Raw genomic sequence first — 18,871 nt, 5'->3', positions numbered from 1 at the left:
TGGAGGCAGCCTCTAAGATGTCAATCAGAGGGGTGCTCAGTCCCGTCCCTAATTTTTGAAAGTTTCCTTTAATATCCTCCAGGTGAGCCAGAAAGCTATGGTCGTGGGCAGATTCTGACACTTAGCATCTCCCTGTGAGTTAAACGGTGCCCATGAGGAGAAGTATGGCCTTTCCGGTAAGATCAAGTGTGCTGACCTGTTTTATATATTTTGAGGTCATCAGTAAAACTTCCTACCTGCCCCTCAGTTTGGTTTAAAAGGGCAGCTGTGCCCATTTACTGTGCACACAGATAAATACATCCAGCTGTAAAATCGTGTCACAGTTTGGTCTCTCATTCTCTGGCTAAGCCATTTGGTCCTCTGTGCTGTGGCCAGGCATTATTACAAAAAAGGTCAGATCTTTCCTAAGGTCTCGGATCCAACTGTACATCACAGTGGAGAGTCCTGTGGACCAGAGTCAGCTTCCCTTCTGGAAGAGAAAAGAGGAGACGCTGTGTTCTTCAGGCCCCTCTCACACACAGGCTAATTTCTAGCTTCCTGTGTAACAGGGGTATCAGCCGGGTACGTGTCCAGCTTTTAGTTGCTACACAGGTAGTCTGCCCGGTGCTGCCAAAATCCCAGGCTCTCAGAAGGAAAGTAGGTGTTTTGGGGCCAGTGCTGTGGCATCTCATATGGGCTCCAGTTTGAGTCCCGGCTGCTCCTCTTCCCATCCAGCTCTCTGCTATGGCCTGGGAGAGCAGTGGAGCATGGCCCGAGTGCTTGGGCCCCTGCACCCACGTGAGAGACCTGGAGGAAGCTCTTGGTTTCTTGGCTGTTAGACCCGAAGCAAGTCGCAGAGAAGCACCACACACTAAGAATTTGGAACGATTCTTTTATTATTAGCTGGCAGCAGAGAGCAGGCCAACGCCTCGAGCTCTCTGGACCCCAGCAGAGGCAAGGGTCTGTCTTCTAAAGCTGAAAACCACAATTGCATTTGTGGGAGGGACAAATGGGACCAAGGGATGGGACTGTATGGAGTAACATTCAGCTGTTGTCATTTTTACAAGTTGGTTTACTTGTAGACTACGCTGTTAAACAGGACGTGGTAAATTAACCCGAAGCGTCAGAGCGTGACAATTCCCAGAGTCCCGGCGGCTCTCACTGGCAAGGGGTGGTGGTCAGACAGAGAAAACGGCCAAAGCAGCAAGTGGCGCCTACAGGTGTTCGGGAGCTGACTTAAGCTAACCCAGCATTTCAAGCCTGATCCCTCACAGCCGTTGCTGACATCTGGGGAGTGAACCAGTGGATGGAAGACCTCTCTCTCTCTGTGCCCCTCTGTAACTCTGCCTTTCAAATAAATGAACAAATTCTTAAAACAATTAAAAAAGAAAAAGCAACAGTTTGGCCTCAGTGGTGTTGTTTGTGCAGCAGTTGGGTCCCCAGGAGCCTCTCTGATCGGCTGCGGGTTGATGGGAGCTCTCCAGGGATCCAGGCGCCCCAGTGCCGGCCCGAGGCCCGCGGTGCACACCATGCAGTCACGCCTTTCTGTGTGTGCTCTTGTCATTCCTTACCTTAAGCAGTTTCATTTGCAGGCAGCTGTGAATGGATTTTCTGTTATTTCCATTTTCAGATTGTTTCTTTCTAGTATGTAGAACTGTAACTTGTTCGTATGTCGGTATTTAGCCCTGGGACCTTTTTTTAATACTTTATTATTTTTATTTATTTATAAAAGTAAGACTTGCAGAGAGAGTGGGAGAGAGAGAGGTCTTCCATCCACTGGTTCACTCCTCAAATGGCCACAGTGGCCAGAGCTGAGCCCATCTGAAGCCAGGAGCCAGGAGCTTACTTCTGGGTCTCCCACATGGGTGCAGGGTCCCAAGGACTTGGGCCATCTTCTACTGCTTTCCCAGGCACATTAGAAGGGAACTGGACTGGAAGTGGAACAGCTGGGACTCTATCCAGCACCCATATGGGATGCCAGCACTGCAGGTGGGGACTTTACCCAATATGCCACAGCACCAGCACCCCCCCCCCCACTTCTTCCTTTCTAATCTGTGTGCCTTTAATGTATTTTTTGTTTTTTTGTGGCCACACTGGGATTTGAATCCCAATTTTTTCTTGCTTTATTGCACTGGCTAGAACCTTTATTATAGTGAGAAATTCTACTAAATCTAACCTAACAATCCAAATCCAAACTAACCAGGCTAAATGGTGAAGGCATACATCCTTGCTTATTTGTCAACCTTAGTGGAAAAGCACTAAATGTTTCACCCTCAGGATGTTGTTAGCTGTAGATTTCCATACCTCTTGCAAAGCTGAGGAACTGAGTAGTCAATGTTTGTAACTACAGTGACACACGTGAGGCAAGTCCCTTTGCAAGAGGAAAGGTTTAGAGGTTTGTGCCCAGAGATGGCAATGGTGGGGGCGGGGGTGTGCGTGTGGTGCATGGCAAGCCAGGTGGTAGGGAATGGGGGGGGGCTCAGAACTCAAACCTGACGAGGCTACCCCAACAACCCTTGCCCAAGAACCACTTTCTGGGCCAATCACCTAGGGATCTCCCCCTTGACTCACCTCTTAAAGACTCTACCTACTCTTTTCTTTAAGATTTTGTTTTTATTGATTTGAAAGGCACAGTTACTGGGGGGGAGGGGAGATGGAGAGAGAGAGAGAGAGAGAGAGAGAGAGAGAGAGGTCTTCCATCTGCTGATTCACTCCCCAAATGGCCCCAATGGCTAGGGTTGGGCCAGACCAAAGCCAGGAACCAGGAGCTTCTTCCTGGTCTCCCACATGGGTGCAGAGGGCTTGGGCCATCTTGGCTGCTTTTCCCAGGCCATTAGTAGGGAGCTGGATCTGAAGTGCAGCAACCGAGACTTGAACCGGTACCCATATGGGATGCCAGCGTCATGGGTGGTGACTTTACCCCTACACCAACAGCGCTGGCCACAGATTCTGCCTCTTGTCTTTGGCACCACCCTGGGGGCAAGCGTTTGGCACCTGTGACAACATCCAGACCAGAGCAGGAATTTTCCATGTGTGCTGTTTGTCATGAGCTGGTACCAGATTTTGTCAAGTCCCGTTTCTGCACCTGCTGAGGCACCCACACGTTCCCTTCAGCTTGAGCAGTATTCCTTGTAGGACAACTCGGCCAGCAAGGCGCCTCCTGCTCTGTGTGCCTTCGATGTCTTTATTCTTCCTTTCTTTCTCTCTCGCTCTTTCTTTTTTTAATGCAGATTCTGATTCAGCTTGTTGGAATTGGAAGCTGAGAGGCTGCATTTTAAAAAAAGATTTGCTTGGCGCCTGTGCTGGGGCGTAAGTAGGCTAAGCCTCTGCCTGTGGCTCTGACATCCCATATGGGTGCCAGTTCATTTCCTGGTTGTTCCTCTTCCAGTCCAGCTCTCTGCTATGGCCTGGGAAAGCAGTAGAAGGTGGCCCAAGTGTTTGGGTCTCAGCATCCATGTGAGAGACCTGGAAGAGGTTCCTGGCTCCTGGCTTCAGCTTGGTCCAGCTCCAGCAGTTGTGGCCATCTGGGGAGTGAAATAGCGGATAGAATATCTCTCCTCTCTCTGTCTGCCTCTCCTTCTCTCTCTGTAACTCTGCCTTTCAAATAAATAAATAAATATTTTTCTTTTTTAAATTTTTTTAAATTTATTTTTTTGACAGGCAGAGTGGACAGTGAGAGAGAGAGACAGAGAGAAAGGTCTTCCTTTTGCCGTTGGTTCACCCTCCAATGGCTGCTGTGGCCGGCGTGCTGCGGCTGGCGCACCGCGCTGATCCAAAGGCAGGAGCCAGGTACTTATCCTGGTCTCCCATGGGGTGCAGGGCCCAAGCACCTGGGCCATCCTCCACTGCACTCCCGGGCCACAGCAGAGAGCTGGCCTGGAAGAGGGGCAACCGGGACAGAATCCAGTGCCCCGACCGGGACTAGAACCCGGTGTGCCAGCGCCGCAAGGTGGAGGATTAGCCTATTGAGCCACGACGCCAGCCTTTTTCTTTTTTACAAAAGAAATTATTTATTTGAAAGGCAGAGAGACAGATTTTCCACCCACTGCTTCGTTCCCCAAATGCCCACAACTGGGAACTTGGTGCTCAGTCCAGGTCTCCCATGTGAGTGGCAGGGAGTCAGCCGCTTGATCCATCCTCTGCTTCCTGTGGTGTGCGTTAGCAGGCCGCTGACCTGAGGCCTGGAGCTGGGCCTCGAACCCAGGTGCAGGTGGATACAGGATGCAGGGGTTCCAAGCGCCATGTTACCTGCTGTGCGAGTGCCTGCCCCGACGGAGTTGTTTCACAGCCGTTAGGGCCTCTGCTGTCTCTTAGGAGACGTTAGCTATTCACGGTATGATGGTTCCTCTTTTGCAACAAGTCTTCTTGATGCTTTCATGCTCTCTCTCTCTCTGATTCTGCCTCTCAAATTAATCAATTTTTTAAAAAAGATTTATTTATTTATTTAAGAGGCAGAGTTACAGAAAGGCAGAGGCAGAGAGGGAGAGAGAGGTCTTCTATCCACTGATTCACTTCCCAAATGGCCACGTGGCTGGAGCTGCACTGATCTGAAGCCAGGAGCCAGGAGCTTCCTCCAGGTCTCCCATGTGGGTGCAGGGGCCCAAGCACTTGAGCCATCTTCTACTGCTTTCCCAGCCCACAGCAGAGAGCTGGCTCAGAAGTGGAGCAGCTGGGTCTTGAACCAGTGCCCATATGGGATGCCGGCACTGCAGCTGACAGTTTTACCTGCTACGTCACAGTGCCAGCCCCATAAATAAATCTTAAAAAAAAAAAAAAAAAATCCACAGATATCAGCTGCGCCTGTGATCCATTTCCAGAAACAAGGACCATAGTAGTTTGCATGTTTTCTCTTTAGTTGTCAAATTACGTATTTGTGTATAGGAACATTTTCTTCTCTCTCTTTCCCATCAAAATAAATTTAAGAAGTTGCTGTGAGGCAGCACACGGCCCAGCGGTTAGGACGCTGCTTGGCCCGAGTCCTGCATCAGTGCCTCGCCCTCGCCCTCGCAGCTCTTCAGTTCCTGAGTCCAGCTTCCTGCTGGTGCACACCGGGGGAGGCAGCAGGTGATGGCTCCAGTACTCCAGTCCCTGCACCCACGCAGCAGACCCGGACTGAGTTCCTGACTCCTGACTTCGCCTGGCCCAGCCCTGGCTATTGTGGGCATTTGGGCAGTGAACCAGAAGATGAAAGATCTGTGTTTCTCTGCCATTCAAATAATTTTAATTAACTTACTGATTTTAAAATATTTATTTGAAACTCAGAGTTACACAGAGAGAAGGAGAGGCAGAGAGAGAGAGAGAGAGAGAGAGAGAGAAAAAGAGAGAGGTCTTCCATCCGCTGGTTCACTCCCCAGTTGGCCGCAGCGGCCAGAGCTGTGCAGATCTGAAGCCAGGACCCAGGAGCTTCTTCCAGGTCTCCCATGTGGGTACAGGGGCCCAAGGGCTTGGGCCATCTTCTCCTGCTTTCCCAGGCCATAGCAGAGAGCCAGATTGGAAGTGGAACAGCCAGGTCTGATGCCAGCACTTCAGGCCAGGGCATTAACCTGCTGTGTCACAGCAAAGGCCCCCTATCTAGTCTTATTGTAAGAGGTTTTTCAGAGGAAAGTCAGAATTTGAGGAGTTGTAGCAGTGATACACATAATGGCTGTTGAGAATGCGCATGTCCTCACTGGGGGAGGAGTGAGGACTTCTTTCCTGTGCAGCAAGAACCACTGCACCCCAGCAGGTGAAGTGTCAAGTTCTTCACTGGACTTCCAACAATGTAGCGAGCACACACACAGGAGTGAGGCAGCCATGGTTTGGTCCGTGTCACTTTTCTACTCACTGCTTCAGTTCCAAGTCCACTTCCCGTGCTCTGGGTCCTTGTTTGCTGCCTGCTCTCTGTCCTGGAGCCGGACTGCACTGTGGGCTTGTCCTTTGCCGTAGGCACCATCTGAAGCTGTGCAGGTGGCCAGGGGGTGCAGTCTCAGAGGGACTGAGCCCAGCTCCCCTGCCTGTGTCTCCTTGATCCCACTGGGGGACTAAACAGCTGTCCTGGCCCTCGCCCAGTTTTGGTGCCGCCCCTGTGGATCGCTCCTCACTCAGGTCAGCAGCAGCCCATCGGCAGATTCTCAGTGAGTCTCATGGGCACCTGAGCAGTCGGTTTCCTGGCTCGGCTCACCTGCACCCTGGCAGGGTGACGTGCTGCCCAGCAGCTGTTGTTACAGGTCACTGCGGATCAAACGTATCCCTGCACAACCCAGGGACAGAGTCCCTCATCAGTTGGGCTGTAGCCACAGGTCTCTAACAAGAAGCCAGACACACCCAGTTTTGTCCTTCCTTGAATATGGAATTATCTTTATCCCTTTACTACCTGTTGATGCTTTTTGTATCAGACTTTTTCCTGTCAAAATCATTGTGTGGTTCCTGTGATCTGTTCGGATCGTAACTAGTGCTACAGTGGAGGGGGAGAAAGAACCAAGCTGGGCGCGGGGTTGGGAACTCTGTGTCTGTGTGTGCTTTGGGGGGCAGGGAGGGAGAGAGGAGTGATGGTTGGAAGAGGGCAGCAGGGAGGCTCTCGGTGAGAAGGAGAGCTGGCCACAGCTCAAGCGCCGCCTCCCGGGGAGCCCGCAGGGAAGCAGGGACCCAGAGCAGGGCTGCAGCAGGAGGTTGTCATGACTGCAGACAAAGGAACAGGGAGAAAGAAACCACACGGGGCCGTCTGGCAAGGACAGGAGCCCCTGTGGGGAGCGGTGGGACCCTCCTGGGGGCCGTGTTGATTGCACTGAGCTGAGACAAGCGCAAGGGGCCCTCAGGAGGCCAGTGTCCCGCTCCAGGATGGGGTGGTGTGAGCTGCTGCTGCTCAGAGTGCAGGGAATGGTTTGCTGATGAACGCCCTTGGGAGCCAAAGGAGGAAAGACTCAGCACCAGGAAGCGGGTTGGCCGTGCTCCCCTGCCAGGCCGCCAGGGAGCACCTCCCGCATGGCCCAAGCTCCCACCCGGCAGCTCCAACAGCCTCTGTATGCAGGGACAGGCCTGAGAGAGGGCAGTCACAGGGAGACATGGGATCGGGTGAGGGCGGTCATGGGGGACACGGCTCTGAGTGAGGGGCAGTCACAGGGGGCTCGGCTCTGAGCTAGGACGGTCATGGGGGACAGGCCTGAGAGAGGGTGGTCACGGGGGGACACAGGATCGGATGAGGGATGTCATGGGGGACACGGCTCTGAGGGCAGTCACGGGGTGACAGGCCTGAGTGAGGGCAGTCACAGGGAGACACGGGATCGGGTGAGGGCGGTCATGGGGGACACGGCTCTGAGTGAGGGCAGTCACGGGGGGACAGGCCTGAGAGAGGGCAGTCACAGGGAGACATGGGATCGGGTGAGGGCGGTCATGGGGGACACGGCTCTGAGTGAGGGGCAGTCACAGGGGGCTCGGCTCTGAGCTAGGACGGTCATGGGGGACAGGCCTGAGAGAGGGTGGTCACGGGGGGACACAGGATCGGATGAGGGATGTCATGGGGGACACGGCTCTGAGGGCAGTCACGGGGTGACAGGCCTGAGTGAGGGCAGTCACAGGGAGACACGGGATCGGGTGAGGGCGGTCATGGGGGACACGGCTCTGAGTGAGGGCAGTCACGGGGTGACAGGCCTGAGTGAGGGCAGTCACAGGGAGACATGGGATCGGTTGAGGGAGGTCATGGGGGACACGGCTCTGAGTGAGGGGCAGTCACAGGGGGCTCGGCTCTGAGCTAGGACGGGCATGGGGGACAGGCCTGAGAGAGGGCGGTCACAGGGAGACACGGGATCGGGTGAGGGCGGTCATGGGGGACACGGCTCTGAGTGAGGGCAGTCACGGGGGGACAGGCCTGAGAGAGGGCAGTCACAGGGAGACACGGGATCGGTTGAGGGCGGTCATGGGGGACACGGCTCTGAGTGAGGGCAGTCACGGGGTGACAGGCCTGAGAGAGGGCAGTCACAGGGAGACATGGGATCGGGTGAGGGAGGTCATGGGGGACACGGCTCTGAGTGAGGGGCAGTCACAGGGGGCTCGGCTCTGAGCTAGGACGGGCATGGGGGACAGGCCTGAGAGAGGGTGGTCACAGGGAGACACGGGATCGGGTGAGGGCGGTCATGGGGGACACGGCTCTGAGTGAGGGCAGTCATTGGGGTGACAGGCCTGAGAGAGGGCAGTCACGGGGAGACACGGGATCGGGTGAGGGAGGTCATGGGGGACATGGCTCTGAGTGAGGGCAGTCACGGGGAGACACGGGATCAGGTGAAGGCAGTCATGGGGGACACGGCTCTGAGTGAGGGCAGTCACGGGGGGACAGGCCTGAGAGAGGGCAGTCACAGGGAGACACGGGATCGGGTGAGGGCGGTCATGGGGGACACGGGATCAGGTGAAGGCAGTCATGGGGGACATGGCTCTGAGTGAGGGCAGTCACGGGGGGACAGGCCTGAGAGAGGGCAGTCACAGGGAGACACGGGATCGGGTGAGGGCGGTCATGGGGGACACGGCTCTGAGTGAGGGCAGTCATGGGGTGACAGGCCTGAGAGAGGGCAGTCACAGGGAGACATGGGATCGGGTGAGGGCGGTCATGGGGGACAGGCCTGAGAGAGGGTGGTCACGGGGAGACACGGGATCAGGTGAAGGCAGTCATGGGGGACAGGCCTGAGTGAGGGCAGTCACGGGGTGACAGGCCTGAGAGAGGGCAGTCACAGGGAGACATGGGATCGGGTGAGGGAGGTCATGGGGGACACGGCTCTGAGTGAGGGGCAGTCACAGGGGGCTCGGCTCTGAGCTAGGACGGTCATGGGGGACAGGCCTGAGAGAGGGTGGTCACGGGGGGACACAGGATCGGATGAGGGATGTCATGGGGGACACGGCTCTGAGGGCAGTCACGGGGTGACAGGCCTGAGTGAGGGCAGTCACAGGGAGACACGGGATCGGGTGAGGGCGGTCATGGGGGACACGGCTCTGAGTGAGGGCAGTCACGGGGTGACAGGCCTGAGAGAGGGCAGTCACAGGGAGACATGGGATCGGTTGAGGGAGGTCATGGGGGACACGGCTCTGAGTGAGGGGCAGTCACAGGGGGCTCGGCTCTGAGCTAGGACGGGCATGGGGGACAGGCCTGAGAGAGGGTGGTCACGGGGGGACACGGGATCGGGTGAGGACAGTCATGGGGGACAGGCCTCAGTGAGGGCAGTCACGGGGTGACAGGCCTGAGAGGGCAGTCACAGGGAGACACGGGATCGGGTGAGGGCGGTCATGGGGGACATGGCTCTGAGTGAGGGCAGTCACGGGGAGACACGGGATCAGGTGAAGGCAGTCATGGGGGACAGGCCTGAGAGAGGGCAGTCACGGGGGGACAGGCCTGAGAGAGGGCGGTCACAGGGAGACACGGGATCGGGTGAGGGCAGTTATGGGGGGACAGGCCTGAGTGAGGGCGGTCATGGGGGCTTGGCTCTGAGCTAGGGCAGTCACCGGGGACACGGGATCGGGTGAGGGCGGTCATGGGGAAACATGGGATCGGGTGAGGGCGGTCATGGGGGACAGGCCTGAGGGAGGGCAGTCACGGGGGGACAGGTGATCAGGTGAAGGTGGTCATGGGGGACAGGCCTGAGTGAGGGCGGTCATGGGGGACAGGTGATCAGGTGAAGGCGGTCATGGGGGACAGGCCTGAGTGAGGGTGGTCACGGGGGGACACAGCTCTGAGTGAGGCAGTCACGGGGGACATGGCTCTGAGTGAGGGCAGTCCCCGGTGGGTGGACACGGGATCGGGTGAGGGCGGTCATGGGGGGACACGGGATCGCGTGAGGGCAGTCACGGGGGACACGGCTCTGAGTGAGCGCAGTCCCGGGTGGGTGGACATGGGATCGGGTGAGGGCGGTCATGGGGGACAGGCCTGAGTGAGGGCGTCACAGGGCCCTGAGGCTCAGGTCTTCGCACCCCTTCCAGGATTTTCCTTGGACACGGCTCGCAGTAACCCTTTCCCTCGGATGATGGGAGGTGACAAGCGGAAGCCGTTGGCCGCGGGAACAGGTGCTGCGGGGAGGTGGCCGCCCTGAGGGCCGGGGCGCAGAGGGCAGGGGGCCAGGAGACGCCCGGTCGGCCGCGGAGCGCGCTCTCGGGGGAAGGGGCGGGCGGACACGCCGTCTCTCCCACGCGTGTTAAACCCGCACGGACCGAACGTGCGAAGCTCGGGGTGCAGAGACCCCGCGGCGCCGGTCCGTGCAGACGCTGCCTAGGAAAACGTCAGCCGCGAACCTTCCGCCCCGGGGCCGCCCGCTGGCTCCGGCCCCGCCCCGGTCACGAGCGCGCGCGCGCCCCCGCGCCCGGAGAGCGCGCGCGCGTCCGCGCCGCCGCGGCCGCCATCTTGCGGAGAGCCGTGGGCTGCCCGCGGCCCCGAGCGGGTCCCTGGCGGGTCCGAGCCGCCGGCCGGCCGCGCCCGTGTCGGAAGGCGCCGAGCCCCTGGCCAGGCCCATGTGGCTGCGGCGCGCCCGAGGCCACCCGGGCTTCGCCGCCGCCCGCGCCCTGGCCTCCGCCCGGGCCTCCGAGCAGCCGCCGCGACGCCCGGCCCGCGGGGCAGGTGAGTGTGGCCGCCCGGCCGGCGGGAAGGACTCTCGGCATGCAGCGGCTCGCGTCAGGCAGACAGCGCCCCCTGTCCGTCAGTGCCTCCTGTCAGTCAACGTCCCTGGCCGCCTGACAGCGCCGCCTGTCAGTCAGCGCCCTGTCAGCTAGTGCCCCCGTCAATCAGCGCCCCCTGTCAGTCAGTGCTCCCGTCAGTCAGTGCCCCCGTCAGCTAGTGCCCCCTGTCAGTCAGCGGCCCCGTCAGTCAGCGCCACCTGTCAGTCAGTGCTCCCGTCAGTCAGTGCCCCCTGTCAGTCAGTGCCCCCGTCAGTCAATGCCCCGTCAGCTAGTGCCCCCTGTCAGCTAGTACCCCCTGTCAGTCAGCGGCCCCGTCAGTCAGCACCCTGTCAGTCAGTGCCCTGTCAGCTAGTGCCCCCCATCAATCAGTGCCTCCTGTCAGTGCCCCCTGTCAGTCAGTGCCCCATCAGTCAGCGTCCCTGTCAGTGCCCCCTGTCAGTCAGTGCCCTGTCAACATTCCCGTCAGTCAGTGCCCCATCAGGCAGTGCCCCATCAGGCAGTGCCCCGTCAGTCAGTGCTCCCTGCCTGTCAGTGCCCCCTGTCAGTCAGTGCCCCATCAGTCAGCGTCCCTGTCAGTGCCCCGTCAGTCAGTGCCCCATCAGTCAGTGCCCCGTCAGTCAGTGCTCCCTGCCTGTCAGTGCCCCCTGTCAGTCAGTGCCCCATCAGTCAGCGTCCCTGTCAGTGCCCCGTCAGTCAGTGCCCCATCAGTCAGTGCCCTGTCAGTCAGTGCCCTGTCAGCATTCCCGTCAGTCAGTGCCCCGTCAGTCAGTGCTCCCTGCCTGTCAGTGCCCCCTGTCAGTCAGTGCCCCATCAGTCAGCGTCCCTGTCAGTCAGTGCCCCGTCAGTCAGTGCCCCATCAGTCAGTGCTCCGTCAGTCAGTGCCCTGTCAGCATTCCCGTCAGTCAGTGCCCTGTCAGTCAGTGCTTCCTGCCTGTCAGTGCCCCCTGTCATTCAGTGCCCCCTGTCAGGCAGTGCCCCTTCAGTCAATGCCCCCTGTCGGTCAGTGCCCCCATCAGGCAGTGCCCCATCAGCCAGCCTGTGTGTGAGCCTTGGTGACCCCTTGACCTCATCCGCAGCAGTTCCCCCACCTGTCAGTGATCTCTGTTGGTTTCCCCGTGGTCAGCGCCCTCCTCGGCAGTGACTGTGCTGGCCTAGAAGTGCCTCCCGTCCCTGCCTGTCAGGGTCCCTGGGTCACTCAGAGCCTATCCCCCGACCCGGTCAGGTGGGGGGACCCTCTGATGTCAGTGCTCACCCCCCCTTGTGCCCCTCCCTTCCCTCCTCTGTGACCTTCCTGTCCACACCCCGTGCTCCTGTTGGAGACCCCGCCTGTCAGTGGTCCCCACACTGCTCCTCCGCCGCCTGTCAGTGAGATCCTTCCCTTCAGTGGCACTGTCATTTCTCACTGCAAAATCTCCGCTTCCCAGTTGTCCTTAAGCCTTCTGCAGCTTGTTATTCTTTCCCAGTCTGCCCCAGCCTCCCCCATGGCTTCTTTCTGACAGGCTTGACGTGCCTCTCGGTGCCCTGCCATCTCTGATCTCTCAGCTGTTCACCACTTTCTGTGTAAGATTTATTGGTGTAGTACGTTGAGCATCTGCCTGCGGCACTGGCATTCCATGTGGGTGCTGGTTCAAGTCCCAGCTGCATCACTTCTGATTCAGCTCCCTGTTGATGGCCTGGGAAAGCAGTAGAAGATGGCCCAGTGCCTAAGCCCCTGCACTCGGATGGCAGACCGGAGGAAGAGCCTGGCTCCTGGCTTTGGATTGGCTCAGCTGTGGCCATTTGGGGAGTGAACCAGCTGATGGAAGACCTCTCTTTCTGTCTCTCCCTCTCTCTGTCTGTAACTCTGCCTCTCAAGTAAATAAATACATCTTAAAAAAAAAAAAGATTTATGGGGCCGGTGCTTTGGTGTAGCAGGTAAAGCCATTACCTCCAGTGCCAGCAACCCATGTGGGCACCGCTTCCAGTCCTGACTACTCCTCCAACCCTCTGCTATGGCCTGGAAAAACAGTAGAAGATGGCTGAAGTGCTTGGCTCCCCTGCACCCACTGGGAGACCCAGAAGAAGCTCCTGGCTCCAGCTCAGCTCCGGCCGTTGCAGCCATTTGGGGAGTGAACCATCAGATGGACGATCTCTCTCTCTCTCTCTCTCTCTCTGCCTCTACTTCTATGTAACTCTGGCTTTCAAGTAAATAAATTAATCTTAAAAAAAAAGAGAGAGATTTATTTATTTATTTGAAAGATGGTGGAGTGGGGGAGTGGGAGGAGAGACAGAGACAGAGACCTTCTGCCTACTGGGTCACTCCCCAGATGCCCACAGCAACCAGAGCTGGACCAGTCCAACGCTAGGAACAACATCTGGGTCTGCCATGTGGGTGGCAGGAACCCAAGTACTTGGGCCATCATCCGCTGCCTCATTACCAGGAAGCTGGGCCAGAAGCAGAGGTGGGATTTGGTTCCAGACACTCAAGTATAGGATGCAGGCATCCCAAAGCCATGGTTTAAGCTGCACCACTCCTGTTTACCTCTTCTTGATGTCCCATCCTTTCTGTCTTCTCTTCCTTCTGGTCTTTGTGTGTTAGCTAAGCTCTGGAAGGTGAGAAAAGGGCAGCTGTGAGGAGTGGGTGGACAGAGGCTTGCAGACACATGCAACAGAGGGAAAGGGGAGATCGCCAAGAACCTAGCTGAGACTCATGTGTCTCTAGTAAGGTGGAGGTATGCAGAAGCCTGGTTGGACAGTTGGTCTTTCAGTCAAGCTGTTCTTGTAGGCATTGGTGAGGAATTGGGCCTTGAGTCTGAGTTGTGAGGCAACTTGGGCTAGAAGTGGAGATGAGGAGAGCTGATCGCATACGTACATTACATGTGAACACTGAGTGTAGTTGTGCTTAGAGCTTTTGACTCAGGGAGATATTCTGGAAGTAGAGCTTTTGGGACTTGCTGATAAATTAGGAGAGGGGTGTGAGGGCATGTGAGGAATCAGGGTGATATCTAGGTTTCTTGATCAAATAAGTGGGTGACAGTGGTATCTACTGAGATGGGGAAGCTGGATTGGGGTGGTGGCAGGCGTGAGGGAATTAGAGGTTGGAGATGGAAAACAAGGCTTTCTTTTGACTGAAAGGAGTGGGAAAAGTCCAAGGATTGAAAGGGTCTCACAGAAAAATCTGGAGTCCAGAGGAGAGGTCAGGCTTCAGGAATACAACTGTCAGCAGGGGGATGATGTTTCATGCCTTGGGAATAGTTATTTGTTTAAAACACATGGAAGAATGTGCTGGGTATTTATTAAGTGCTATGGCATCAAATGCTCTATATGAATTACTTAATTCTCATGAAGACCATTGTTTCCCTGTTTCCCAAGTGAGGAAACAGGTCTACAACAAACTGGTCCTGGAGTTAGGATTTGTGCCCCAAGAAATTTGATTCAAAAGCCTTCATGTCTTATTAAAGGAAAAGCAAAGTTTTGAAATATTAAATTTTTATAAAAGGTTTATCTGGTTTTTTTTGAGAAGCAGGAGAGAGAGGAATCTTCCATCTTCTGGTTTATTACCGAAATGGCTGCAACAGCCAGGTCTGGGCCAGGCTGAATCCAGGAGCCAGGAGCTTCATCTGGGTCTCCCATGTGCATGCCAGGGGCCCAAGTACTTGGGCCATTATCTACTTCCCTTCTTAGGTGCATAGGCAGGAAGCCAGAAGGGGGTTGCAGCAGGTGTTGTGGCACAGAGGCTTAAGCTGCCACTTGAGGCCAACTCATCTCATGTCAGGGTGCCAGTTTGAGCCTTGGCTACTCTACTTCCAGTCCAGCTCCCTGATAGGAGAGCTGGAGAACGCTGAGTACCAATAAATTAAGCAGTGTATCTCAGATCACAGGAAAGCAGTGGGATAACCAGGACTCAGTTGAGGTGGTCAGACTCCAGAGCCTGTGCTTTCCACTGTTGCCTTCTGTGGGAAACTTATGTTCCTGGAAATCTCAACTCAGAATAAACTGCGAATGGTACCAATGTGTGTTTTGTAATTTTTCTCACTCTTAAACCCTGTTACTCAGCTACCTTCTTCCTCTTTCAGGAGAACTGGTGTGGCCTTTTTCCTTTGTTTTCTTCTGAAGAATAACATCATCTCTGTGTGTGTGTGTGTGTGTATAAGACATAGTGTGAAAGAGATTTTATAGAAATGAGTAACATACTCCACACATTTTTCAGTGTCGTACTTTACTAATTAACAGTTATATTGGAGATCGTGTTGTATCCATATACAGCAAACAGCCCTCTTTTTTTTTTTTTTAAAGATTTATTTATTTCGGCAGGCGCCATGGCTCACTAGGCTAATCCTCCGCCTTGCGGCGCCGGCACACCGGGTTCTAGTCCCGGTTGGGGCGCCGGATACTGTCCTGGTTGCCCCTCTTCCAGGCCAGCTCTCTGCTGTGGCCAGGGAGTGCAGTGGAGGATGGCCCAAGTGCTTGGGCCCTGCACCCCATGGGAGACCAGGAGAAGCACCTGGCTCCTGGCTTCAGAACAGCGCAGTGCACCGGCCGCAGCGCACCGATCGCAGTGGCCATTGGAGGGTGAACCTCCACTCTGCCTGTCCAAAAAAAAAAAAAAAAGATTCATTTATTTGAAAGTCAAAGTTACACAGAGAGGGGAGAGAGAGGCCTTCCATCCTCTGGTTCACTCCCCAGTTGGCCACAATGGCCAGAGCTGTGCTGATTTGAAGCCAGGAATCAGGAGCTTCTTCCAGGTCTCCCACGTAGGTGCAGAGGGAGGCCTAAGGACTTGGGCCATCTTCTACTGCTTTCCCAGGCCATAGCAGAGAGCTGGATCGGAAGTGGAGCAGCCAGGACTCGAACCGGTGCCCATATGAGATGCCGGCACTGTAGATGTGGCCCCACCCGCTACGCCACAGCGCCAGTTCCAAGCAGCCCTCTTTTATTTTTATTTTTTGACAGGCAGAGTGGACAGAGAGAGAGAGAGACAGAGAGAAAGGTCTTCCTTTTTGCCATTGGTTCACCCTCCAATGGCCGCTGCGGCTGGCGCGCTGTGGCCGGTGCACCACGCTGATCCGATGGCAGGAGCCAGGTGCTTTATCCTGGTCTCCCATGGGGTGCAGGACCCAAGGACTTGGGCCATCCTCCACTGCCTTCCTGGGTCATAGCAGAGAGCTGGGCTGGAAGGGGGCGACCTGGACTAGAACCCGGTGTGCCGGCGCCGCAAGGCGGAGGATTAGCCTAGTGAGCCGCGGCGCCGGCTCAAGCAGCCCTCTTTTAAAAAACTAATTTAAGGGTCAGGAGTTGTGTTGTAATGGGTTAAGCTGCCACTTGCTGGTTGCAGTCCCCAGCTGCTCCACTCCTCATCCAATTCCCTGCTAATGCAGCTGGGAAAGCAACAGAAGATAACCCAAGTCCTTGGGGCCTTGCACCCACACGAAAGACCTGGGATTAAGCTTTTGGCTCCTGTCTTTGGCCTGACCCAGCCCGTGGGCCATTTAGGGAGTGAACTAGCAGATGGAAGATGTGTCTGTGTCTTCCTGACCCACTCTTGCCCTGTAACTCTGCCTTTCAAATAAATAAAATATTTTTAAAAAGTTAATTTGAGAGGCAGAGAGAGCATGCTCCCATCCGCTGATTCATTCTTTAAAAGTTTACAACTGGGGCTAGGCCAGGGCTGGACTTAGGCCGAAGCTGGGAGCCAGGAACCAAATCCAGGTCTCCCATGTGGGTGGCAAAGACCTAACCACGTAAGCCATTATCTCCTGCCTCCCAGGATGCATATTAATAGGAAGCCAGAATTTGTAACAAAGCTGGAACTCAAACCGAGGCACTCTGGGATGGGACGTGGGTGTCCCAATTGGTGACTAGGCCACTAGAACAAATGTCTACCACATTTTTTTTAAAGATTTATTTATTTATTTGAAAGAGTTACACACGAGAGAAGGAGAGCCAGAGAGAGAGAGAGAGAGGTCCTCTATCTGCTGGTTCACTCCCCAAAGGGCTGCAGCAGCTGGAGCTGTGCTGATCCGAAGCCAGGAACCAGGAGCTGCTTCCAAGTCTTCCACACAGGTGCAGGCCATAGCAGAGAGCTGGATTGGAAGTGGAACAGCCGGGACTCGAACCAGTGCCTATATGTGATGCCAGCACTGCACACGGTGGCTTTACCCACTAAGCCACAGTGCCTGCCCCTACCACATCTTTTTAATACAGAAAGTGCAATCTTTTATTTCATTTCAGATATTCCAGGGATAGGCATTTGGCCTAGTGTTTAGAAGCTTTATACTCTGCCCTGGCTTCTAACTCTCTATTTCTGATACTGTAGTCCCTGGGAGTCAGTGGTAATGGCACAAGTAATTAGGCTCCTGCCACCCATGTGGTGTACCTGGACTGAGTTCCTGGCTCCTGTCTCCAGCATTGTCTAGTCCTTCCCAGTCTGGCCCTAATGATGGTGGGAGTTTGGTAGATGGGAGCTCCCTTGCTCTCCTTCCTCTCTGTGTCTCTCCAAAAAGAAAGAAAAAAGGATTTTTAAAAACCGTATAATATTCCATTAAAAAATTACTGGAGGGGCTGGTGCTTGTGCTGGTGTTGTGGCATAGTGGGCTAAGCTTCCACTTGCTGCACTGGCATCCCATATGCCTTTTCGAGTCCCGGCTGCTCCCTTTCTGATCCAGCTCTCTGCTTATGGCCTGGGAAGGCAATGGAAGATGGCCCACATGCTTGGGCCCCTGCACCTGTGTGGGAGACCCGGAAGAAGCTTCTGGCTTCAGATCGGCTCAGCACTGGCCATTGCGGCCATTTGGGGAGTGAACCAGTGGATGGACGACCTCTCTCTCTGCCTCTCCCTCTCTCTTTCTGTAACACTGCTTCTCAGATAAATAAATAAATCTTTTTTTTTTTTTTTAAATTTTTGACAGGCAGAGTGGACAGTGAGAGAGAGACAGAGAGAAAGGTCTTCCTTTTGCCGTTGGTTCACCCTCCAATGGCTGCCGCGGTAGGCGCGCTGCGGCCGGCGCACTGATCCGATGGCAGGAGCCAGGTGCTTATCCTGGTCTCCCATGGGGTACAAGGCCCAAGGACTTGGGCCATCCTCCACTGCACTCCCTGGCCACAGCAGAGAGCTGGCCTGGAAGAGGGGCAACCGGGACAGGATTGGTGCCCCGACCGGGACTAGAACCCGGTGTGCCGGCGCCGCAAGGCAGAGGATTAGCCTAGTGAGCCACGGTGCCGGCCAATAAATAAATCTTAAAAAATACACCTCAATCTTAAAAAAATTACTGGACTATTTTATACATTTTAGAATGTATAGATCTTAACTGTATAAATTTGATAGTGGTTGTGTATATCCTTGTGTTCATTACTTGGGAATGCTTCCATTACCTCTGAAAGTTGCCTTGGGTTCTTTTTTAGTCATTACAACCACCCTCTAAAATCTCCAGAATGACTGTTGTTCCAATTTCTATTGCTATAGATTGATTTTCTAGTTCTTTGAATTTCATGTAAATGAACTAATGAGGTATGTGCTCCTTTATATCTATTTTCCTCAGTGTAGTGTTTTTGAAATTTGTTGATTCGGGGGCATGTGTCTGCTTTTATTTGAGTAGTATTCCTTTCTAAAGAAATTTCATTTTATTTGAAAGACAGAGAGGTCTTCATCTACTGGTTCACTCCCAAATGGCCATAATGACCAGGGCTGGGTCAGGTCAAAGCCAGGAGCCAGGAACCAGGAGCTTCTTCTGGGTCTCCCATGTGGATGCAGGGAACTCAAGGACTTGGGCCTTCTTCAGCTGCTTTCCCAGGCACTTTAACAGGGAGCTGAATTGGAAGTGGAGCAGCTGGGACTCAAACTGGTGCCCATATGGGATGGTGGCACTGTGGAGAGAGGGAGAGACAGACAGAGAGGTTGTCTATCTGTTGGTTCACTTGCCAGATGGCCACAATGGCTGGAGCTGGGCTGATCAGGAGCCAGGAACTTCTTCTGGGTCTCCCACATGAGTGGCAGGGGTCCAAACACTTGGGCCATCTTCCACTGCTTTCCCAGACCGTTACCAGGGAGCTGGTTGGGAAGTGGAGCAGCTGGGACTCAACTGGTGACCATATGGAATGCCAGCATCACAGTTCTGTCCCCTGTGAGGATTCTTATATAAGCCTTTTCTGTGGACAAATGCTATTTCTTCTGGGTAAACACCCAGGAGTACAATTAATGAGTCATCATGTGGATGTATGTGTTTAGTTTTTTTTTTTTATTTTTAATAAAGATTTATTTTTACAAGTCAGAATTACAGAGAGAAGAGCA

At 55.0% G+C, this 18,871-nt stretch overlaps 1 protein-coding gene across 9 annotated transcripts in view; it reads left to right on the top strand.

The window, feature by feature from the left end:
* The first annotated feature begins 10,440 nt into the window (after positions 1–10,440).
* The window catches only part of PPP6R2 (protein phosphatase 6 regulatory subunit 2), a 98,424-nt gene continuing 89,993 nt past the window's right edge, over positions 10,441–18,871 (top strand). For 8 of the 9 annotated variants that reach the window (XM_062202622.1, XM_062202625.1, XM_062202627.1 and 5 more), the window contains exon 1: positions 10,441–10,546. The gene's annotated coding sequence lies outside the window, so the exon portion shown is untranslated. The remainder of the gene's footprint in view (positions 10,547–18,871) is intronic. The other variant, XM_062202620.1, reaches the window with a different exon arrangement.

The sequence above is a fragment of the Lepus europaeus genome, chromosome 10, assembly GCF_033115175.1.
Source record: "Lepus europaeus isolate LE1 chromosome 10, mLepTim1.pri, whole genome shotgun sequence".
In the NCBI taxonomy this organism is placed as follows: Eukaryota; Metazoa; Chordata; class Mammalia; order Lagomorpha; family Leporidae; genus Lepus; species Lepus europaeus.
This window is presented reverse-complemented; position numbering and strand designations above follow the sequence as displayed.